The following is an 18,975-nucleotide window of genomic DNA, read 5'->3' on the forward strand; positions in this document are numbered from 1 at the left end:
TGGTCTACAAATTGAGTTTCAGGTCAGCCAGGGCTCCTCAGAGAAATCCTGTCTCAAACAAACAAACAAAGAAAAAAGTCTGACTGCCCATTTTGAAGTTTAAAAAAATAATGTTTAAGAGGTTAAGAGGTCAAGTGTTAAGAAATGGTAAAAGTGTATTTCATTCGGACCAAAGCTCACTGTTGTCATAAATTTATGTTGAGACTTGAAACAATATCTCATGGATCCACCTATCAATCAATTCATCATTCATCCATCTACCCATGTACATAACCACCCATCCCTCTATTCATCCATTCTCCTTCCCACCCATTCATGTATTTACCACTCATGCATCCATCTACCTAGTCACCCACCTATCTTTCTATCTATCCATCTGTTCATCTATTTATCTGCCTATTCATCTACCTAACATTCACCCACCCATCCATCTGTCCTCCTATACATCCACCATCTACACATCTGTCTACCCACCCCTCCATTGATTCACTTAAGCATCCATCTATCTAGTCATCCATCCATATAAACATCCATTCATTCACCTAAGCATCATCTATCCATCTATCTATCTATCTAGCCACCATCCATTTTCCACTATTAAGAACATAATATTGGAGGCTAGAGAGATAGCTCAGTGGTTAATGGTTAAGAGCACTTCCAGAGGTCCTGAGTTCGATTCCCAGCAGTCACCTGGTACCTTACAACCATCTACAATGTGATCTGATGTCCTCTTCTGGCATGCAGGTATACAGATAAAGCATTCATATGCATAAAAATAAATACATAAATTTTTTTAAAAAGGAAAAAAATACTATTTACCAAGTACCATTCAAAGAACTAGAGAAATAACACTGAGCAAGACACAAAATACCCTTACCCTCATCAGTTTTACCCTTCAGAATGGGAGACAGACCAGAAATGGGTAAAGATTTCAAATATCATAATGCGTTTGAAGTCTTCCTAACACAAAGGTAAGTTAGCTCCATTTGCTCATTTGTTGTTAAAACAAGCAAGGATGCCTCATATGGAAAGTGTTAATGGTACAGAAATACACTCCAATGATGCAGAATCGTCTGAGGGTAAATATTGCAGCAGTGTTTTTCTGACAAAAGCTTTACTCCTCATCTTCTCGAGCCTTGATTTAAATATATACATGTATGTGAGTGCACACGTATCAAGATTTGAGTATTTCAATATAAATTTTGTATTCAAAATACTTTCCTGATTTCAGTTGATTGCATATTTCGAGTCAATGTTGCAGTAGTAATTCTTGTTCTGAATCAAAAATAAGACTCTCTCTCTCTCTCTCTCTCTCTCTCTCTCTCTCTCTCTCTCTCTCTCTCTCTCTCTCTCCCATCTCCAGTCCTAAACAACCCCAATATTCAGGTTACTTTTCAAGCTGAGTAGTTCAAGGGACAAAGCCTGTTTCTTCCCATTTATTTTCCTGCTGAGGCTTTGTGGGGGGCTGGACTGGGACTGGGGGTGAGGATTAATAGGAGAGGGGGTGGATTGAAATGCTGGCTCAAACCTCATCACAAAGGCTTCCAGGATAGAAGGACAACCCTTCTCACTTGGATTTGAGTGTGTAATTGTTTGACTACATCTCTTCCCGACACTACAATAATATCATCCTTGGTTGACACAGAATTTAAAGTCCTTTGAAAAGGTGGAATGTTATCAGTCACGAACGTGATTATAATGGGATTTGAGTAGAAGAAGCTAAAGATTTGGGCCTTTGCTCTGGTCTGGCTCTCTGGCAGAGGAGGCAAGAGAGAGAAGAAAGAGAGCTGTATTTCAGCCAAGCAAAGGATGCTCCGGGTCTACCATCTATGAGTCCCTTTTCCCAGAGTCAAAGATAGATAAGAGACACCTGAGGCTAAAGAGTCCCCTCTGGAGTTCTCAAACGCTCACAGGGGTCTGCTTGTTTGTCGGCCACATGAGATGGATGGGCATCCAATAAAACCTAATTGGATTCCCAGGGAACATGAGGACATTTCTGGATATGTCTTGGTTGTTCCAGTGAGGGAAAGGCTTGTGCTCATGTCAGGACAAGGCCAGGGATGTTGTGAAATATTCTGCTGTAGGGACAGCCTCCTACAGTTTGAAATGATCTAGTTCAAGATGCTAATAGCACCAAGTCCGAGAAGCCTCATGTCAGACCCAAAGAGCTTTGGTCATGGGTAGAGGTAAAGACAGGGGGTTTGAGAAGAGCATTCTGGGACATTTGTCTGATGCTACTTCGTCTGGCTTTGCCACCTCTCCTGTCTGCCAGAAGAGGGGAGCAGGTGATCAAAGAGGGGACCAAATAGCAGGAAAGAAAAGCACCTCAGAACCAAATTGCATAGCCTTCTGCCTTCTGACCTGAAACACTTTCTTTATTGAAATCAGAAGGAACCAGAGGCCTGCCAATGTGTGTTGTTCCTTTTCTTCTTCTTCAAGGCAAAGCAACCCCGACCCGACAAAAACAAACTAATCTTCGCGGCAGATCACTGGGACTGTCACGCTTTCAACTGACAAATCACAGCGGTGCCTAAGACCCGGAATTCGCCCGTCACGTCCAATCACATGCCCAGGATTACTAAGGCAAAGAATTGTGAATTTCATTAAATATGTTAAAGGGGGAAAAAAATCAGCTTTGAAAAATAGTAATCCTGTCTTTCAACAAAAATATTATAGGAAGCTATGAATTTGGTAGATCCGAATAGGATGTTGGTACATGTTTTACTAAGGTAATATAATGGCACACTATTATTAGATCACATTAATCATTACTGTGCCAACGGCACTGACAGCCCGCTGAAAAGGATTGAAAGGCCTGGTAATGGATATAAATTACCCATTGTGTGATAAAAGGATTTTTACTAAGAAGGTAAGAATAAAACAGCAAATTTCTAATATAACTGTTGTGTAAAAACCAAAATAAAAGTAATCCACGGTCAGTAATATCCACAAAATCAGAAGTAAGCACTTTCCCCCAATGAGATAAAGTCACAATAAAAAATACATATATTCAGTACAATATAAAATTAATTTCTGAGTGCATAATTCCACTATCAATTTCCCTTGGTTTATAGAGTGACCTCAGAGGTGCATGGCCAGAAGAAGGTGGGCTGGACTAATTAGAAATACTGGGGCCACCTTAAATGGAGCCAGCACAGGCAGCATGGCCTGCGACATTCTTCTGCTTTATACAAGTTTGTATGAGCTTCTGTGTAGGGGAAAACACTCCAGTTCTGAGCGACTTAGGGCATGGTGTCTTGGGGCTGAGATGACTGGGACAGATGTCCCCCAACTTTGGGCTAGCCACCAAGTTCCATAGGAGTGTCAGAGAAAGTGACTACAGGTGGTACACACACAGGGTCACTTGGCTTCCAGCAGCCCCAGCTCACTAGTCCCAAACTGCCACAGCTCAGATGCCTCATAACCGTGAATGAAGTGGTCCTTAGTGGACTCTGCTCGGCTGGTGACTCCACTGGGGCTCCGGAGGCATGTCTGCTGAATACATATGTTCATCCCACCCAGAAGACCTGAAGCCCAGGCCACCTTCCACAGTCCACTACAACCATCTGAATACAGACAGAAGAGTTCACTTAAGGATTCTGTCTCAGCACAGAAACCTGTGACAATCCCCTCCCGGAGAAAAGGCAGCCTGTATTTTCCCAGACTCACAGACAGACATCCCCCGCCTTTCAACAAACTATAAAGCTGCAAAGTGATGTTGGTCCTTACCAGGCAAGTCTTAAAGCCACAGAGTTCCGTCTTGGGTGTAGGATGTTCTTAAAGCCGTGGCATTCAGGAACTGTAAAAATAAGTGCTGTTAGAAATTTAAAATGACAGTCTTCAAGAAGATATATAAACAGCACCCATCTGGGGGCATCTTGCTGAGCTTTTTGGAAGCCAGACATATTTGCTAGCCCCACTGCCCCAATTCGTTGAGCAACTTGCCAAACAAGAGCTTGTGTGACCTTTGTAGTGACGAGCCAAATCTGCTCAGCTTGTTTTCAGTGGGGGGAGACGCCACCTGCAGAAGAGGAGGAGGCAGGGCTGCTAGCCATCTCTTCTCCAGATAGGACAGGAGAAGAAATAGAGCAGAGAAGGCTCTCGCTCCTCCTTGGCATCCTTAACCCAGGGAACCCTGAAAAGTTCTTCTCGCTTCTCTCTACGCTGCTCCCTACAGTAGACCAAACTCCCATACACACTTCAAGTGGCCAAGTCTGTTCGGTGACAGAGGAGGAGAGAGTGTTGAGTCCCTGACAGGACTCTGCCCCAGTGCAAATTAAGGATGCCATGTTTGGCATCCATCATCTCTGCTGAACCAAATCCAAAACAGTGGCCCAGTTAGCTCACTAAGTTTCTCACTCTGCATCACAAATGTGTTCCCTCCCCATCCGGACGATGTCACCCACCAGAGTGCTTGGTTCATGAGACATAGCCCAGTGAGCCAGCGAGGATGCTCATCCACAGAGGCGCTAGAGCCACTGGCTGGGTACTAAGGGTGACCCGTAGTCACCAGCCCACTCTCTTCTACAACACACTAACTACCATCCTTTGGAATCATCATATGGGGTAAGGGAAAGTCCTCGTGATAAGTGGCATTTCACTCCGTCTGAGGTTCCACATTTCAATTAAAGAAGGAGAATTTCCCATGGATTTGAGAGCACTGGTCTGCAAACAAAGATACAGACAGATTCAGAAGAAGAGAAGTGGCAACTTTGGCCCAAAAGGTTCTGATATTTGGAGTGTTGCAAGCGAATACTGCATCTGACCGATTGACGTCTGGCCACTGGAAGACAGTCACAGACTGCACTCTGAAAGCATTTCTTCTGCTCAGGATTGAAGACCAGCAAGGGCACAGCTATTGTGGTAAGGGTGTTCTTTTGTGGGAGAGAGAGGTTGATTTGCTTTGTTTTTGAGATAGGGTCTCCTTATCTATCACAAGCTGACCTAGGAAACCCTGGGTAACTTTCCTGGTTAGTTTTTGTTTTGTTTTGTTTTGTTTTGTTTTGTTTTGTTTTGTTTTGTTTTGTTTTGTTTTGTTTTTCTCAGCCTGACCTAGGCTAGGATTATCTGGGAAGAGGGATCCTCAGCTGAGAGGATGCCTCCATCGGGTTGCCCTGTCAGCAGGTGTGTAGGGCATTTTCTTGATTAATAACCGACGTAGAGAGCTTAGGTCACCAGGGACGATGCCATCCCTGGGTGGATGGTCCTGGGCTGTATTTAAAAACCAGGCTGAGGAAGCCAATAAGCAACATTGCTCCATGGCTTCTGCTTCCATCCCTGCCTCCAGGTTCCTCCCCTGGTTTCCCTTCAGGACTGCAAGCTGTAAAAAGAAATAACTTTTTCCTTCCAAGTTGCTTTTGGTCAGAGTTTTATCACAGCGATAGGATGCAAAGCAGGACAGAAACCCCGGCTGTCATCTAAGTCACACTGTCCTGCCTCTGCTTCCCAGGTGTTAGTACTAGAGATATGGACACTACAAGCTGCTTCTGGACAAACATATCTATCTGCTTATCTTGATACGAGGCTTTCGGTCCAAGCCACCTATAACAAGGAACAATCCCTCAAGAATGACAAGCTAACCATTTAAAACCCAGCACTCAGGTGTTAGAACAATGACTCCGTTGTTAAAGCATTTGTCCCACAAACCTAAGGACCTGAGTTTAATTCCCAGCACCCATGTTAAAAACAAGATGTGGTACGACACAGTATAATCCGAGTGCTAGGAATGCATAGGCAAGAGGATCCCTGGGACTCAACTAGACTAGCATACTCAGTGAGCCTCAGCTCTCAGTGAGAGAACATGATTTCTGGCTTCGCTGTACACACACATGCAGCTATGCAACACACACACATGCACACACACACGCACACACCAACACAGCCTTTCATGTTGTAGTTTGTGTGACCTTAGTTAAGCCCAAACTGTAAGATTCTGAGCCACACAGGCTCTACAGATCCTGCTGCCTCGCTCTGGGCTCCCTGTGTTGGGGAGGGGTGGTTGGAGCAGTGTGCAGACTAGAGTTTATATCCAGGCTCCGGCTTATGACTTGCAAAATTCTAGGGCTATTCCCCAGGGACTGTTCACTTAGAAGCTTTGTAAATTCTCATGACAGGAGAGCACAGAGAGGGAGACTTCGCAGGGAAGTCCCACACCAGTTTGTCCTCCGGCACCGAGCCATTGATCAGAACACCCCTGTCTCTCTCAATCTACGAGGGGAGGTGATGGGAGCAAACTGCCAGGTTCTGCATCGTCAATTAAGAAAATGTCCAGCACGGCTTTGGGGCTATGTTGCCTCCCCGTGACTGATCTGGAGTTTGTCCAAAGGCCGGTAGCCGGCATGCCAGTGGGCAGCTGCCAGGTAAGGCAGTGCTGGAGGCATAGGACAAGAGATTGAGTTAGCTCCATTCCTGCCTTTCTGAGTCTGTCTAGAGAGGAGGGGCTCCCCGTGTCTGATGTCATTAGAGTCATTGCAGGTCGGGAAAGGGGACAGCAGTAGACCAGGGATGCCTTCTGAAGCCAGGTAAAGAAAAAAGAAAATGCCACGATAGTCTTTCTATCTGCCTCAGGGGGGGAAAGTGCTGTGTGGGCACAGATGAAGAGCATTTATCTTTAGAGCTAGTCTGGGGTGCAACCTGAGGCTTCCCCAGATAGGTGGCTTCCTCTGAGTCCTGCTTCCCCACTGCTGAGGGGACACCTGGGAGGCTGCTCCTGGGAAGACGTTCCCCACAAGCCTTATTTGGTACAGCCTTCACCAAAACAAGGGAGGTGGCAGACTGCAAAAGCAACAGAAAATGGGGGCCTGACTGAAGAGGTTGGGTGTACAGCAGCTGTTCCACCCAAAACAAATTACTGTCATAGGTTGATGTTTTCAGTGCCCCAAACCTCACCTACACTACAGGGAAGTCAGGGGTAGGGCAGGGATAAAGCATACACACAGCCAACCGCTGCACAGGGACCAGAGTGTAAGCACGTTTATGAGAGCTAGTCTCCCAGATACAGACTCCCTTCTGACCAATCATTGTGCTCCACACCCTATCGTAGACAAGCAAGGACAAAAAAGGGGGACCAGCAAGTCTTTCATGGGACATAGGAATGGCTTATGGAATGAAGAGCTGTCTGGCTGCACAGGTATCCAATCCAGGGTTGTCACAGGGGAGAAAACAGAAACAGAGCAGAGTGAGCCCACCGAACTCTAGAGACAGGGATGCTCTTGAAACAAATGGAGTGACAGACTCCATTAAGGCAGCAGCTGTATGTGAGGGGTGTGTGAAAGCTGGTGGCTGCAACTTTAAGGAAATAAAGATGAGCCTATGGACCAGTCAGGCACAAGCCTAGGAGTGCAGAGTCTAAGAGAATTGAGAATCGGGGGCTGGCCTCTGCTACCTAGCCAGAATCTGTCTCTAAATCTACAGGTGGGGAGTAAGTCCTCACTACCACTTTCGGGGTGGCTTAGGTAGGGCCGGGAGCAGAGGATGTTTCTACAACCTGAAGCAGCCCCTGGCTTCTCTGAGGAATGAGAGGAGAAGAAAAGCCACAGAGCTCTGAAAGAGATCCACAGAAGCAGAGGTGAGCAGAGCAAGACAATATGAGGGACTCCAACAATAGAAAGGGGGGATCCAGGTCGCTGTAGCTTCAGACCATGGACCTTATTCATCCAATTCCTGGGAATTCTGCTCTCAGGTATGTCTAGCCTGCACACTGCCAGGTGATGCGAAATGTACCCACCAGCAAGCCACAAGTGGGAGGTCAAGTGGCTCCTGGTTAGGGCAGAGGGTCTTGCAGAGCAGGCCAATAGAGAGAGGAGGCAGAGAATCCTTCCCTGGCTTCCTGAAGTGGGAAGGAAGGGTTTAGCAAATCAGCTGGAAACCTGCACCCATGAACCCATAGAAATGTGTGATTGATAGACTCAACAGGGCATATATCAAGGTGTGCACAGACTCGTCTCCAGATCACCAATGCTTGCTGTGCCTCCAGAGCCAATGAGACACCCTGAGAAATCCTGAGATGCAGCTTCCATCCCTCCACAAGTAGACTGCCTTCCCTGGTGCCCATCAAAGACTTGCTTAGGTACCCAGACCCCACTGAAGCCCAGCATTCAGAATGTTCATGTTCCACTAAGAATAAAGAGTTAGTCAAAAACTGGACCAACTCACAGTAGACTTGATTTCCACCTTAAGCATTAAGCAACTGTTTTTGTTGTTGTTTTCGTTTCGTTTTGTTTTGTTTTAGACAATTCTGGGCAGAGGGAGCAAGTAGCGCTCTGAATAACAATTGTCCCTACAAGATTCCAACAGGAAGCCAGGTATGGTAGTCTGCTTGTAATCCCAGTACTCAGAAAGGTAAGACTGGAGTATGGCAAATTCCAGGCCAGCCTCAAAAAGCAGTCATAAAAGAGCTTCCAAAAGGCCAGGGTTGAGTAAAGAAACTGTCAGAAAGATAGGCCTAGAACATCAGCCACTCACACTACCATCTCAGGCAGGAGCCTCCCGCATGTCTGCCAAGTGTCTATACTGTGGGCAAACAGCACAGAAGAGTGTGTCCGCCTGAGGAGCCTGTGTCTTCGTGGCAGATTCAAATTTACATTAAAAAAAAGAGAGAGAGAGGAGAAAATATAATGTCGCTGAAAGGAAATAAAGCCAAATCAAAGCCACCACCGCAAACGATCTTTGATAAGCCACTTAGAAGTCTTCCTAACGAATGATGGGTAAGCACAGGACGGAGTCTTATGGAAATCAAGGGGAGGTCTTTACAGGAAGAGCATTCAGAAAGCGTGAGGAGCCTGGGCTCAGAAGGAGCTGCGGGACCCTTGTGTGAATACGCATGGATTGTGGGTAGGGAAATGAGAGAGGATGGCCTGTTTTTACCCATACACCTTGACCATCACAGTAGAAATTTCGGTTTTGTCCTGATCCCTTGGTACCCAGTGGGGTTCAGCTGCCATTATACAGATGAGAAAGGAGGCTGTACCAAGGGAAAGAAGCCATGGGATTGGGAACAGGCCAAACCCAGGGACATCCAGGCTTTCCCTGGCCCAGCATGCTGGACACCAGCCCTGGACACCAGCTCTCAGCCCAGCCTTCTGTTAGGACTCAGATGTGACCTGTGTGCTGCCCTGCTGTGATACCTCGGGCCTTGGTTGACCTGGGAGAATGCTCAGCTCATGAGTAACCAGTTCTGGAGATCGAGCGTGATTGCCTCCAACTTCCTTCTCCACAGAAAGCAACACTCTGCCTACCTCCTCCACCAAACCAGGCTCTCCTTCAGCCGTTTACTATCCCTACTCCAGTCAGGTAGGGTGGAAACCAGATGAGACCCTGGATCCCTACCATGTCTGAGTCTGTTTTAGTTAGTCACAGAGAACAGCACTAACCCTGTCTCAACAGCCATGTCTGGCCTGTAGAGACCACAGCCAAGGGCCCTGCCCATAGATCCCCTCCTCTTCCATCTCCTGACCTGTACCTGGGAGCTGAGAACAGCAAACTCTCTCTTCAGCAAACTCTCTCTTCAGGGCTGGGGACATAGCTCCATTGAGAGTGCTTGCCCAAGCTTGATCCCCCAGAACTCACAAGAGTAAAAGGAAGAGGAGAAGGAAGAGGAGGCAGCAGCATAGTAGAATACAACTGTACTCTTGGAGCTGGGAAGGGAGCCATGGAGATTCCCAAGGCCTACTGGCCAGGAAGCCTGATCAGTAGAGAGTTCCAGGGCAATGAGAGACCCTGGCCTCCATGTGCCTGTTCACAGACTGTATACATGAACACATATGCACTCCCCTCCCCACCTCCAGACAATGTTTATCTCTGTTCTTCTGACCTTATATTACCTTGATAATTATAAAACCTACATTGTAGGATGTCAGGTACGATGTCCAAATCATCCTGTAGGGAAGGAGCCAGAGTGAAGAGCGCACACCAGAACCTGATGAAGATGAGGCCTCAGGACATGCATGGCAGGGTCACCCCGAAGCTACCCACTTCTGTCTGGTCACCCTCTGTCTTCTCACTGCTGTTCTGCCCACAGGAGCTATTATTCAACAGCCATGCTGTCTCAATGCAGATAGCTGTAGGAACTCAGTGCAACTGTCTAAAGCCCAGAAGTCTGTCCCAGGGGTCCCACAGCTGTCCCTGTGCAGGCAGGCCTACAAACATGGAATTCACCTGCACACTGGTGTGGTGGAGGCATCCACGCTAGAGCAGAGACCAGCCACTTACAGGGCAGTTGGAAAAAAAAAGTATTCCCTAGGGCATCTTCCAATCTCATTTTAAAACAAAGGTGATGGAGAGGCCGCTCCATCTGTTCATTCTGAAACATTCAGAACAGACAGACATCAGACATTCAGAACAGACAGACATCAGAGCTCTCCAGCAACCCGAGATCCCGAGACATGGGCCCAGGCACCAGGATGGTCAGAGAGGAGTGCCAGGACCCCTCGCAACAGGCTTGCCTACAGTACATGTGTTTTCACGTGCTCCAACATGAAGGAAAGCCAAGCTGCTTGGAGCCAATCAAATTGTGCCCCTGTCTCTTTAATAAACAAACCCATGTGCACGTTAACAGTGTTGAAAATTCAATTTAAACTCTTTGTCTGCTGCTGCTTACTCTAAAGATGGTCTTTCTTTAACAACAGAGCACCAAGGAGTCGTTAGTGCTCTCTCTTCATTACTTCAAAAAACCAATCATTAGACACCAGAGTATATACGTAATTAGAAAATCACTTCCTTTGCAATCCAAGCTAAGTAGTTTACATACTGTAATTACAGGGACAAAATCAATTTTTAATCATTTCCCTGATTGGGCTCATCAGCTCTGTGGGAACATTGTAACCTGCTTGTTGTGCAAAAGCAACATCTGGGCTAAAACAATTACCCTTTGTTTGCTACAATATTCCTTAAATCTTTTTGCATAAAAAAAATGAAAACATGCAGATAAGATATTTGGATGTCTTTTTGTCCTTGATCAACACACACCCGAAAGTTCTCCTCATGACACAGCCACGTGTTCCCCAGAATTTACAGTTTAACGGTACACATACAAGGAATGGTTTTGTGTGTGTGTGTGTCTTTTTTTTTTAAGCCAGTGAGATAAAAGTATCTGATTGTTTTAAAGATCCATTCAACTGTCTAATTGTTGCATGGCTAACACATGGTATTCAAACATCCCACATATTACAAAAGCTCATCTGGGGTAATCATGGGTAACTATTATTGCGGCGGTTTACACTTTTCTAATACAAATGAATGGATTTTATCAAAACTTTAAAAAAAAATCTAAAAAGCTGAGTATGTGTGAAAAATAGCTGGTATGAATTGGCAAGGCGAGCCTGAGCATTTTGTTCTCTTAATAGGAAATGACCTCATTTACACTGGAGTAATAATTAGTACTGCTTCACTGACAGTTAAGAAAAAAAAAACTTTCCCAGTATAATACAGCAGCCTCGCCTTTGTTAGGCGATCTACATTGATTATTAACCCTTGCTGAGAAAGTCCACATTTTATTCTAAGTTCCACCATGCCCCTGCTTGCTGGTAAAAGATAAAAATAGCTATTTTGGAAACCTTTCACCCAGATTTCCAAAAGTTGCTTGCATATTGGAGCTCCTGGGTGACCATCTAAAACGCTTGGTGTCATCTTTGAAGAAAATATAGAAAGCCCCCACCATTGCACTGATCAGCCACCAAGAGCCCCCACTAAGTCCCCTACATTCGCCTGGTGGCCTGGTCCTCCCTGGCCTTTTGATGTTTATTGGTTTTGATTATGGCTTGTGAGTTTCCCAACCTACAATTAATTCATAGTCAAAACAGGCCTGCAGGAAAAAGGAGAGGGATGGAGCGTGTTGAGGGAGACAGTACAGCCATGCTGGGTCTCAGCCCAGCTGAGAGAACAGGCGGTAAAGGTGTCTGAGAGACTAAAGAACAACAGTCCAGGAAGCAGCCAGAGCAACTATAAACACACAAACGCGCGCGCGTGCGCGCGCGCGCACACACACACACACTGTTCTGTGTTCTGAAGGAACTGATCCTCCACCAAACTCAAGTCGACTTTTAGCTCATGTGTTTTATGTACTTCCTAGGCACCCCAGTGTTCTAAATTCCAACACTCCTGCTTTCATTCATCCCAGCAGCAATTCTGGGAAATGGGGCTGTGACCATAAACCTTTGTGGGTAGGAAACTGAGAAACTAGCCATGAAGCAGAAGGCCCAGTTTAACAGTAGGAGAACTGAGATGTAAACTTAAATAGAATGGCCAGTGTTAAGAACCACTCTGCCTTGGAGAACCCCATGGAGGGGGTGTGGTCCAATGGAGAGGGCGTGGCCTAATACCTACTTCACAAAGACACCCAATGACCCTAACAACTGTGCCCTCAGGGAGGCACAATCCTCAGACTCACTAGGCTCCTAGTCCTCATTTCTAGGAGGTAAATATCATGAGAGCCAAGTAGAGAGCAGCTGATCTCATTAGAACACAAGCTGAGTGACAGGTTCCCCAAAAAGTAAGAAACGGAGGCATGCGAAGTCGCTGGGCACGAAGCGGTCCATATACTACCCAGGATTCGAGTGCAGGTCACTGAGAGCCAGGCCTTGGTAGGCTCCACCTGAGCATCAGTTTGCCCAGTATCTTTGCGGTGCCAATGACCTCTGTCTCATATCACTCCGAACAAGAAAGCACAAAGTAGTTATGTCTTACTCCCTGCACCAAGGAGATGTGAACCCCTCCGTAGGCTCAGGACCCAATAAGATGGCATGTCAACAGAGTACAGAGAAAAGATACTGAGAAATTTGTATTGCTTTCTAACAGGCTGTCACATGAGTGTAAGTACCTCTTCTGTCAGTAGCATCCTCAAATCACCCAGGTGGTTGCACAGTAGCCTTCCCTGAGCAGAAGTGCACAAGAACAGGAAAGCGCGGTGGTTCGCTACACACCTGCGCTACCCACAAGCCACTGCGGTTCGCAGATTCTCAACAGCAATCACTGACGCTGTGCAATCAGGCAGTCCTGGACTATCTGGCTGGGGAGCCTCTAGCCAAGTGTGGCTACTAAGCACTCAAATTACTACCAGTGCACAGTGAGACCGGCTGTAACCTTAAGATGCAAATCACACAGAGAAAAATGCAAAAGGTCCTATTAATACTTTTTCCTGCCATTGTTGTCCTGAATGTGGTCTCCCTATGTAATCTTGAACTCACATTCCTCCTACCTCAGCCTCCCAAATGCTGAGATTACAAGTACCTGCTGCCCTACTCAGGTTCATTGATATTCTTCACACTTTTCTGTATAGTAAATGATGATGTCGGGGGTAAATGGAATTAAACAGAATACTGCCTTCCCACCAATTTTGTTTTTTTCTGTTATGTGTAGCTGTTAGAACACCCAGTACTAAGTACATCAAAGCTTAGAAAAGAGAAGGAGAGAAGGAGAGAGGGAGGGAGAGAGGGAAGGGGAGAGAAAAAAAATCAGACTATGTTGACAACTGAATTGGACTGTGGTTAAAAAAAAACTGACTTGTGTGCTGAAACCAGTTTTCATTATGTGTCAGCTGAATGTTGATCCCAGAGATCTAGGCCAGACAAAAGCTACAGTCATTCTGATTGGACCATCTTGACCTTTGCCCTACAGAGATCACTCTATATTCTGGCTCACTTATTTTTTGACTTTTATAAAATTAATCATTTAGAAAGACAAGCTCATTGTTTGGAACATGCACAATATCACAAGTAGGAAGAGAGCACTAGTTCCATCATCCTGTGGAGGTAAAGGGGTAATGGCACTATTTTGGTGCACTGGGTCTTTCCTGTGTGTGTGTGTGTGTGTGTGTGTGTGTGTGTGTGTGTGTGTGTGTGTGTGTGAGAACATACTTGAGAACATACTTCATTTGTGTCTTTGGTTTGTTGCTTGTTTGGTTTTTATATGCATGGATATTTTGCCTGCAAATATGTCTACATTCACTTGGATATGTCTGGTACACTCAGAGGCCAAATGAGGGCATCGGATCCCCTGGAACTGGAGTAACAGATGGTTGTAAACAACCTTGTGGGTGCTAGGAATTGAACCTGGGTCCTCTGCAAGAGCAACTGGTGCTCTAAACTGCTGAGCCATCTCTCTAACCGCCATGTCTTTTTTATCTTAAATTCCCTAAGCCTGAAGTCTCAAATGCAAACAAGTACCATTGCATTAAATACAGGCTACAAGCTGAACCAGCTGCCTTTGCAGGTACACACAAAGGAGAAAGCTACGAGCACAGCAAGATGAGCCCCACTGAGAAAGACTCCAGAGATATCCAATAAACAGTGAGGTCACAAATATACAAAGACAACTCAATAAGATAGAAACAGATCACTTAAAAATAGGTAAAAGAGGGGGCTGAAGGGATGGCTCAGTGGTTAAGAGCACTGACTGCACTTCCAGAGGTCCTGAGTTCAATCCCCAGAAACCACATGTGACTTACAACCATCTATAATAGGATCCAATGCTCTCTTCAAGTGTGTGTGTGTGTGTGTGTATGTGTGTGTGTGTGTGTGTGTGTGTGTGTATTTTATATGTGTATGTATATATATATATGCATATATATATATATATATATATATATAGGCAAAAGACTTAAACAAACACCTCACCAGATAAGACCTAAACATAGTGTCTCACACCTGTAATACCAGCACTTGAGGTCAAGGGAGGAAAATCACCATAAATTTTAAGCCAGCCTCAGCTATGTCATAAGTTCTAGGCCACCCATTGGCTTTATTATAAGACCTTGCACAAGAAAAGAGTGGAATAGAGAAAAGAAGGGAGGAAGAAAATAGGAGAGGGGGAGGAAGGAAGGAAGGAAGGAAGGAAGGAAGGAAGGAAGGAAGGAAGGAAGGAAGGAAGGAAGGAAAGAAGGGGAGGTGGGAAGGACAGAAGGAAGGGAAGAGAACGGAAGATTCTAAGTAAAATAAGTCCCACACCTCCGTGTCATTAGATAACTGCAAAGTGAAGCAGAAATAGGTTTTACACACTTATTGTAGTGGCTAAAATCCTGCACCATGATAACACCAATGGTTGGCAAGGATGAGAAACCACGGGGCTTCTTACTCGTCGCTGGTGAGACTGCAAAACAGTGCGGCCACTTTAGAAGACAGTTTGGCAGTTTTTTACAGAGCTAAATATAGCCTTACAATACGAGCAAGCTGCATGATCCTCAGTGCCTATAAAGAAGCTGGGATTTATGACCATACAAGAAGTTGCTCACAAATCCTCAGGGCAGAACATTTATGGAATGGAATCATCTTTGACACCATTGCCAAACCTGAGAAGCAGCCACGGTCTCCTGCAGTGGGTGAATGGGCATACTGTGGCAAGTCCATACAATGGAAAAGTATTCAATACTGAAAAGAAGTGAGCTATGTAGCTATAAGAATATACAAAGATAGTTTAAATGCTCATTGCTACATGAAGAAGCCAATCTTAAAACCCAGTTCAGGAGGCTGAGGGATTGAAGATGTTGAGTTCAAAACCAGCCTGGAATATAGATACTTTGCCTAAAATGGAAATAAGCAATTGACTCATCCAGCTACACAACACTACAATATATTCTGGAAAAGATAACCAGAGGCTAACAGAGGTTCAGAGATGCGGGGGAGTGATGAGGGAGTAAGCATACAAACTTTGTAGGGCAGCAAAACTATTTACAATGTAGTTAAGATATGCGTCCCTCCTTGTAGCTTGGAGCCCGGGAATGTATCCTACAATACAAAGGAGCAGACCACTGAGACAACCACAGACTCCAGTGAGAGACAATGCACAATCAGCTAACAGAGAAGGCTCTGGATGTCCCCAACAGAAAAGATGTCTCTGTCTGAGGTACCACAAATGCTAGTTACCCTGATGTGACCATTGTCTAAAGTATGAGGACCCTGAAATGCCACACTGGATCCCACACATGTGTACACTGATCACAAACCATTAAGACACATATTAAGCAAAAGCACAAAATATATACACTGGGGCTGGTGAGAAGCTAAATGATTAAGGTGTTTGCACCAAACTGGGAGACATGAGCTCAATCCCCAGGAGGCACACAGTGGAAGGCAAAAGTGGGGACTCCCACAAGTTACACATACACACACACACAGAGAGAGAGAGAGAGAGGGAGAAAGAGAGAGAGAGAGAGGGAGAGAGAGAGAAACTAACAATTAAATATATTTATCATATTGCATTATTAGTTATAGCAAATGTACTATTCCAACCCAAAATGTTAATAACAGGGTAAGTTGTGTAGACGAGGTATTCAGCAATTCTCTATACTTCCTGTTCATTTAACCATAGATTCAAACAGCTCTAAGATCATCGTTTGATTTAAAAAGAAAGTGGGCAAATAGGCTAGAGAGAAAGCCAGCAGTTAAGAGCACTGGCTGCTCTTCCAGAGGGCCCAGTGCTCACATACTGATTCATAGCCATCTACAACTTGTCTCAGGGGATTCAACACCTTCTTCTGGCCTCTTGAGCACTGCTCATACAGGGAACACAAACATACATACAAGCAAGACACATATACACATAAAATAAAAACAAATAAGTCTTTTAAAATGTTTCTAAATGAGGGCACTGCGTGCAATGTCACAGCGTTCAAGAAGTAGAGGCAGGCAGACTGCTGTGAATCCTCATAGTAAGACCCTATCTCAAAGAAGAAGAAAGAAGAGGAGGAGGAGGAGGAAGAGGAGGAGGAGGAGGAGGAAGAGAAGGAGAGGGAGAGAGAGAGAGAGAGAGAGAGAGAGAGAGAGAGAGAGAGAGAGAGAGAGAGAGAGAATATGAACCTCCAGCAACTCTAAGAAGCCTGGCATCTTTACTTCTTGGTTGGAGCATTCCTATAGTTGATCATTGGAAACTCTTTTGGGTGCTTTTAGGTTTGAGACACACACACATACAGCTCCTGACTGCCCATTCCTCTGATGAGCTGATATCCAAAGAGTCTAGGTGAAGCTGTTTGAGCAGAGATCCAAGGGTGGGCACTTAGTCCGAGACACAGATCTCAGTGACTAGGGACACCACACAACCAGGTCCATGCTTCTGAACACATGGGTGTAGTCATTTTTAAGGGTATGTTTTAAAGTGTGTGTACGTGCATGCATGCATGTGTGCACGTGTAGATCAGAGCAGTGTCCATGAAGGCCAGGTGCTGGATCTCCATAGCTGGAGCTACAGGTGACTATGTGCTTCTTCGAGATCAGTGAGCACACTTTTAACCCCGATCCAGCTCTCCAGCCCATTGTCATTTGTGTCTGATTGCAAAATGAATAGACCTGTCCCTGATGCAAGGTCAGCCCTTCCTGTGGTACAGCCTGGAACAGATATCCCTCAGCACAGACAGTTCCCAAACTCCCACCCTTATTTCTTCAGCCACCAAAACAAATAGAATCTTGGATGCCTCTGGAAGTTCAGGGGATGAGGAGGGTCCAGGGAGGGGTATGAGATGCCTGGAGTCCAACAGGAGTGTTCAAGGTGCAGAAAACATTAGAAGAAATGGTTATTTATGTTAATCGTCTTCTCACCTAGGCTCACAACAGAACAGAAATCCTGGTGTCTCTAAGGTTCCTGCCTCGGTTCCAGCTCTGGTTATTCTGGAGAAAGGGCCACGGAAAGCCAAGAGCAGATCCATTTGGAAATCGCAGAGAATAGCTCATAGTGCATTCCTACGATTTTACAGTAACAAGAAGGGCCGTAACTGTCAAAACCATAGTTCCTTCAAGCATCCCTCATGCGTTAGCAAAAAAAGCAAAGATGACAGATTTAAGGGGGGGGAGGAAAATATTCCAGAAGCCTACTCATTGAGACAGTGGCTACACAGTGTGGACAAATGAGCTTGGGGTCTAGGGCAGCTAACATTCAGTCTCCTTTGCCTGTGTCCAGGTAAACTTCTTGTCCCAAGATTTCTTAAATCTAACCATTCATTGGAGGGGGGGTGGAATGTCTGACCTCCCTCATCTCCCAAGTGTTTCCATTTTAGTCAAGATTTTATAAACATTCTTAGAAAGGGCCTATTCTTTTTCCTCTGCCCACAGGTAACAAGAGATGGCAGATGTTTCAGAAACAGCATATTATAAAAAAAAAATCCAATGTCACTAAAACTAGAATGGAAATGTTTTATACATTCACAAACACTGTAATGAATTTGCACAACCTTAGCCGACTGTATACCCTGGCATAATAAAACGGTCTCCATCCTTTCAAAGAAAAAAATTACGCATGCTAACACATAGCTTTTGCAAAGCATTGTTCTTTTAAAAAAAAAAAGCTGCATTTTTCCCGGCTACCATGTAATTTGTGAGATGCGTTTTTAAATGCTCTGCTACAGCAGCGGGCTTCATCAGTCAGATGATACCGATAGATAATTCACCAAACCGTCACATGATCCTCCATCACTCTAAAAGACGCGAATATATTGCCACAAGCTTTGGGAATAATGGCTGCACCTGTTTACGGTGTCACCTCTGTTTGCTAATTGTCTCCTTGAGCTACATTTTAGTTCTAATGCATTTATTTTTGACAGGCAGTGTCTATTTAGAAATCACATTACTTCAACTGCAATTGTTCTTTTGTCTATCAAGTAAATGAAGTGTTGTTATACAGATTTCAGGTTCTGATTAGTAGAGTATCAGAGATCCAGAAAGGTCAATCAGTTATTTACCTCAGGTAAGGGATGACAGACATCTTGAATTTTCCCCAGCTCATGCTATAAGTCATAGCATTATTTTTACCCAACTCCGTTTTAGCTACATATATTCATTCTGGGGTTGGCAGGCTAAGAAGGGACACAGGCAGTGTCTGTAGACTCGTATCCTTAAAGAATCAAGGCAGGTGGCTCTTGTATTTACATGCATTGGTGGCACCAAGCTAATGTGCAGACCCTGGAGATACCAATGACTGTGATCAAATAAGGAGGGAAAGATGAATCCCTTCATATTGGCTTGAACAAGGTTTCTTTTTTTAAAAAAAGGATGACTT

At 45.0% G+C, this 18,975-nt stretch overlaps 1 protein-coding gene across 14 annotated transcripts in view; it reads right to left on the reverse strand.

Annotated features, from left to right (window-relative positions):
* Nucleotides 1–18,975, reverse strand: part of Zfp536 (zinc finger protein 536) — a 456,017-nt gene that overhangs the window by 394,821 nt on the left and 42,221 nt on the right. For 13 of the 14 annotated variants that reach the window (XM_017322241.2, XM_017322250.2, XM_017322245.2 and 10 more), the window contains one exon: nucleotides 3,730–3,799. The exons of the other annotated variant lie outside the window; for it this stretch is intronic. The gene's annotated coding sequence lies outside the window, so the exon portion shown is untranslated. The remainder of the gene's footprint in view (nucleotides 1–3,729; nucleotides 3,800–18,975) is intronic. 14 annotated transcript variants of the gene reach the window in all.

Source organism: Mus musculus, chromosome 7, assembly GCF_000001635.26.
Source record: "Mus musculus strain C57BL/6J chromosome 7, GRCm38.p6 C57BL/6J".
Classification (NCBI taxonomy): domain Eukaryota; kingdom Metazoa; phylum Chordata; class Mammalia; order Rodentia; family Muridae; genus Mus; species Mus musculus.